General features: G+C 37.1%; 1 protein-coding gene across 6 annotated transcripts in view; it reads left to right on the top strand.

The window, feature by feature from the left end:
- SESTD1 (SEC14 and spectrin domain containing 1) overlaps positions 1 to 6,000 on the top strand; it is a 98,521-nt gene that overhangs the window by 18,633 nt on the left and 73,888 nt on the right. For 3 of the 6 annotated variants that reach the window (XM_072418401.1, XM_072418403.1, XM_072418402.1), the window contains exon 2: positions 1,008 to 1,105. The exons of the other annotated variants lie outside the window; for them this stretch is intronic. The gene's annotated coding sequence lies outside the window, so the exon portion shown is untranslated. The remainder of the gene's footprint in view (positions 1 to 1,007; positions 1,106 to 6,000) is intronic. 6 annotated transcript variants of the gene reach the window in all.

Here is a 6,000-nt window from a genome sequence, read left to right as displayed (position 1 = left end):
CGGCGTCGTTGGTTACTTTTTTACGAACGATTTTTTGCCCAATCGATCGTTCGTCGTTCGATTGGAACGATAAAAATTGGAAGTGTGTATGCACCTTTAGAGCATGGACAGGGTAAAATTTTAACTTTAAGCTTTTAGTGGACTGTCATCAAGTCCATTAAAAACACTTGGACAGCCTTTATCTATTAACAACCATTCCATACAAAAGTGTAAAGTACATCTAAAGGGATTCATTTTTACAATTTGAAAAACGCTGAGCATGGGTAAAGTCTTTTGTAAGTCCACAAAAGGGCAAGATCTATTTACTATGTAATGCATCAGCCTTATCTCAATTTGTAAAGATATATACACACATATACGCTTGTATATGTGCGGTCATAATTCTACTTTATAGAGGTGAAGCAACATAAAAAATCACTGCAAGGAAAATAGAGTCATGGATACAAAAAAAATGGATTTTTGTTTGTTACATTTTATTTAACAACACAATGAAGGCCTTTGTGTGTACTGAAACAAATTAGAAATAAGGTTCTATATGGCAAAATCTCTCACAATTATGTATAATTTTTTTCAATCCTTCAAACTAAAAGATATGTAGCATTACAGTTGTTATATTCAAAGCACAGAGCTATGTGACCTTCTGAGAGGAAAAGTGGAACCAAACCCATTTGATAGCACCTGTAAACTGCATTTTTTGAGGTTAAGGCTGCTTATGTCAATTTTAACAAGAACCAGGCTAGGTCAACTTTAAAAAAAATATTATTTCTTTATTTTGGACTAATCTGCCCTTCTAGAACTCTCCTACTTCTTTCTCCCAGCTACTTCTCTGACTGGTTGTGTGGCAAAGTCACAAAACAGATGTTATAGCAAAAGAGAGTTTTTTTCCCCCTCTTTAGACATTACGTTTTAATGCATGTAGGAAAATATTTAAAGCCAAGCTTTTTTTTATTTGGATAGAGTGGGGAATAGTTAGAAATTTGTAATTTGTCTCATTTTCTGTTTGGTAGATCCAACAAAAAGTAAGAGCAAAGTGGAGGAATAACTCATAGATGGTTGTCACAAGAACAAGTCTGCCTATTTCAAGATTTACCTATTCCTGTTCTAGGTAACACCAATTTTGGAGTTGTTTTAATGTTATCACAGTGTTTGCTTTATCATTACAAATAGATGCAGGGGAACCATTTGTCATTTTTGTTTGGTGTTTTGAAAAACAAAAATGTCTCTCTCTTCTGCATTATTTGGTTTGATTTTTTTGATTTTTGGCTATCTTGATTGGCTGGGTCAGGATGATGCAGGCATATGGGAGGGTTCATTCTTATTCAGTACCCACAAAGAAAGCCAGGATTGCCTGTAATCCCTGGCAAGAAATACTGAGCTGTGGATGCCCATTTTAGCAAAATTTGACAGCTGGGCGGGGATCAGGCAGGTAAGAATGGGGTTTGTAGGAGGGATATCGCCTATCCAGTTCTCCAATGAGCACCTGCTTGATTGCCAGTTTTCCAAAAACTTTGAAAGTGTTTTGACAATAGGACTTTACACTTCAACCTTATTTCTGTATCTATTATGATGATTTGCAGACTTGTATTGTGAATCCACTGGACACATCACACAAGACAATATGGCTCTGCTATCAACTATCATATTTCGTACCTTGATTTATTGTTCAAAGACAAGAAACTTTTTTGTAATGTTTGATTTGTTTCTGGACCTTGAAAATACGTCAAAAAATGGGCATATTGCCACATTAGAAATTATATAATAACTAGAGATAATCTATATGATAACCCAATAACCATTGTTCTTATAAATGGAAATGTCTGCAGCACTTTGCTGTAATATAGGTTCATTGAAGTCAGCACCTCATACTAATCCTATTCACTAAGCTAGCAAAATACACCTTACAAAGTGAATATACCTTACTCCTAGTAAGGGGCATTTAAATACCTTCTTTGATAATCGCTGAAACAAGTGTCTTAATTGGAAGATTTTTTCTATAATTGATGTGTGTGACTCTCTTGAAATTTCCTTTTTTTCAAAAAGGAAATAATTGTAAGATTGTGACATCAATAGAATATTTGACAGAGGTTGTAACCTCACTGTTCTATCCAGTAAAGAAAAGAACAGATTTGGCTTTACAACATTTTTAACATTCATGTTGTGTGGGGTGCAGAATAGGTGGTTGGACAAAGATAAAATATGCTGACTGGAGTGAAGTTTCATGAAATGTTTGCTAACCAAATTACTTTTGGTTCATTGAAGCTGAGCAGATATTGTGGTTATCATTGCGCTGGTAATAAACTTCTACAAAGAGCATCACGTAAAGCAGTCCTTGTACCGCATGCAATGTCCATGGTTTATCTTTTGCTGCCCCTTCTCATTGCCTAATTGCTGTAAAATAAAAAAAAAAGTGTCAGGGAGAAAAATGCTCTTCCTGGGACCTCTTCATAGGATGCAACCCTCTGCACCCTAGAAGCTAGATCAAAAAGTATGATCAGCACTCTTAATCTCAACTATAGTATTTTAGCAGAAATTCTGGTACTCTACATTACCTAAGTCTTTCCAGGAGGTGTGTACCACTTTCCCTTAAGTGCAATGGGCAAAAGTTAGGGGAAAGGTGAATATATATAACTTTTTATAATAATTTTTTTTTACTTTAGAAATATAGTTTATAATGAATAGTTTTGCATTGTGCATGCAAGGTCCACTATACCAAGTTAAATATGTTGTTTCAGCTTAGAAAAATCCTCCAACTTTGGCCCTGGTTTATTAAAGCTCTCATAGACTGGAGAAAGTTGACTATCATGGGTGAACCTGAAATGGATTTCCTAAACGGGATTTGCCTGGCAAATGTTATTAATCCTGAACCAGATCTATTCTAGGTTGACTGTATCACCCACATTCTCCCTTGATAGTCTGCCTTCTCCAGTCCTGGAGAGCTGTAATAAATCATGTCCTTTGTATAGTACCTTTTGTATTGTATCTGAGAGAAGATGGACAAGCACTGGAAATCCTAGTAGCATGTTGTAAGGTCTTTGATTGATTGGGTTGTTGTAAAAAATAATGCTAAAATATTGTTTGTACACTGCAAAGCATTGTCATCACACATAGCTTTAAAATAAATATAATGGAGATTATACTGAGCACATGCAGATCTGTTCTGGGTGTCTCTGGTTGATGCCATATCTTTTACAATTATTGATTCCTCTAAACCTTATTTTTAGCTTTTTAGGGCATTTTATCCTTGCACAAAATTCAGCATCATGGAAGGAAATAAGCTTTGTTTGCACATGACTGGTTGGCGCACTTCACTGCTCGTTGCACATTTGTATTATATCTCCCCCACAGAGACGATTGAAGGCCAAAAACCTTTAATAGAGTGCAGGCACTGTGTCTTATGATCCTTTCTCTGTATAAGTAATATCTCGGCATCAGCTGAAGAAGTTCTGTATGACGTGCAATGAAATAGAAAATATTTACTCGCTCTTTTTGCATTCTGAAAAGTTTATTTTTTTTCCCACTGACCACTTTCTAGGTATTAAGCCAAAACATCCAGCAAACAAACTGAAATGTGATCATCCCAATCTGCTTTAAAGCTGTTCTTGGTAATGACTACAGTTGGATTATGTGGAAGAATGTACTGCTGTATTCACTGCTTGGAGCAGAACTGATTGTGGTTAATATACAGGACCTCAAATGTTGCCATTGACATACCAGAAGCCAAGCGAAATAGATGTTTTTTTTGTTGTAAATATATCAATAATTGGGATGGTGTTAATGAAATGTTAGGGGATTTTGTGCTTTCTGTTGCCCCTTGTAGGATGCAAGCATTCTAGCGTTGGGTAAATAAGTATTAAAAAACCAAAACATATTTTTTTTTAATCTTATTTATCCCCTAGCCCTGGCATTTTAGGTGCTTCAGCAGCACATGCTCAGTAATGGAGCTCCGACCCGCCATAGTTCTTGCTGCCTGTTCTCTATAAGACCACCACTGGCTGCAGGAAGTGTTGCACTGCCCTTGTCCTTTGTGATTCTTCTACCAGGAACAGAAAGGGTAGGTTCAGACCTTAGCGATTGAGCAATCTTGCGCATCTCCCCATAGCTGGAACCTTGCCTGCGGCTTGATCACTAGCCCCAGCATTTGCACATCTGACAGCTGGCAGCAGCGGGTGTACTGCCCAACTATTTATTTTCTATGGGGCTGCCACCTGGAGAAGCTACATGAGTAAGTGGAACAGACACTATACCTATATGGCCAGTGTGTAAACATAGACTAATAGGAAAGGCAGAGAAAAGTAAATGATAGAAAGGGTGGCTAATTATATTCCTGGTAAATATAAATATATCTAAAAGGCATTTGGCGAGGGTGATGCTCCTAGTGCTAATTTTACCAATAACAGACCAGATCATCTTTATTGTAAAATGTTCACTTATTTTGACCAATCTTTATCCCTTCTAGAATTCCCCTACTTCAATACCTCCCCAGCTCCTTCTGCGACTGGTTGTGTGGGAAATTGACAAAGCAGTTAGTTTGTCCATATTTTGTTTTTATTTTAAAAGGGGGGAATAGGTAAACATTTTTTTTATAGTTTTCTTATTTTCTGTTCTATAGACCTAAAAAAGTAAAAACAATGTGGCGGAATACCCCATTAAATAGTTATCACAAGAACAAGTCTGCCTATTGGAAGATTTACCTTTTCCTGTTCTGGTTATCACCAGTTTTGGATTTTCTTTCATTTTACCACAGTGACTTTCAGATCTCAGGGAACCCTGCTATAATTACTCCATCCATAGCTCACAGAACATTAGCTTGGTGGGCACTCTTACATTGCTGGCTGGTGGGAAGAATGTCACCCTTTGAAAAAAGATCATTGATGTCACTTAAACCGAACTTAGAGGTACAAATTACTCATTGCTCAAGGAATCCCTAGCAACCTCTGGAGGAACCCTGATCAAGAAACAGTCTCAAACACTCTCCTTGCTTTAGTTGTAAAATTAAATCCAATCTTAAAGTCTAGCAAACATTTAAACACTTTGATATATGTTTATTTAAATAAAATTAAAAATGAATCAGAATCATTAATGTTTTCTTTTTAAATCTAACCAATCAAAGTGTACTCTTAATGGGTCCTTCCTTATCATTTTCATGGCAAAAAAAAAAAACACTTTTGGACTCTCTATGCCTCGTCCAGGGGCAGGTTGCCACCTTAATATACTTAAATTAGAACATCTTGTTGCCACTCATTAATGTGTATTTAAGCCTTTAAAAGTGGTTTTGTAAAGTGTAACACCTGAAAAAGCAGAAAGTAGGAGAAAGCTGAATAGGACATGGAAGACCATTCCAGAGAGTTGGGGTAGCTCTAGAAAAGTCTTGGAGCCGTGCATGTGATGAGGTTATGAGTGAGGAAGTCATTAGTAGGTCATTGGAGAAGCGGAGAGAGCAACTGGGGGAGTATTTTTTACCAGGTCATGAATGTAAGTAGGACAAGAGCTGTGGAGGGATTGAGAGGGAAATCACAGGAGCTTGAATTTGATTCTCAGATGAAATGGAAGCCAATGAAGAGAGCTACAAAGAGATGCAGCAGAAGAGGAGCGGAGGGAAGGATGGATGAGTCTGGCTGCAGCATTCATAATAGATTGTTGAGGAGAGAGTCGGGTTGGTGGAATACCAGAGAGGAGGAGGTTACAGTAGTCCAGACAAGATATGGGAGCTTGAGCTCAATCTTCTCAACCCAATGCTTTATACATTTTTTTGCAAGCAGCCTTTTGGGGAACCACTAGGAGATAATGGTTTGCAGATGAGTTGTTATAGGGTTTGCCTATATGCGGTCCTCTAATATTGAAAAACTTACTCAAAATGCTTTTTGAGGTTTTTTTCTAGTTCAGATTTCTACAGTATAACAAACGTAAAGTTTTGCCTCCACCTTTGATGGCAAGTTGAAGAAGCACTTTAGATCTTGTTGAAGGATTTAGTTGTTGTGGATAGCAGTTCATCACCAACTA

The sequence above is a fragment of the Pyxicephalus adspersus genome, chromosome 7 (assembly GCF_032062135.1).
Source record: "Pyxicephalus adspersus chromosome 7, UCB_Pads_2.0, whole genome shotgun sequence".
In the NCBI taxonomy this organism is placed as follows: Eukaryota; Metazoa; Chordata; class Amphibia; order Anura; family Pyxicephalidae; genus Pyxicephalus; species Pyxicephalus adspersus.
Note: the sequence above shows the minus strand (reverse complement) of the source record. Positions and strands in the feature narration are given on the sequence as shown.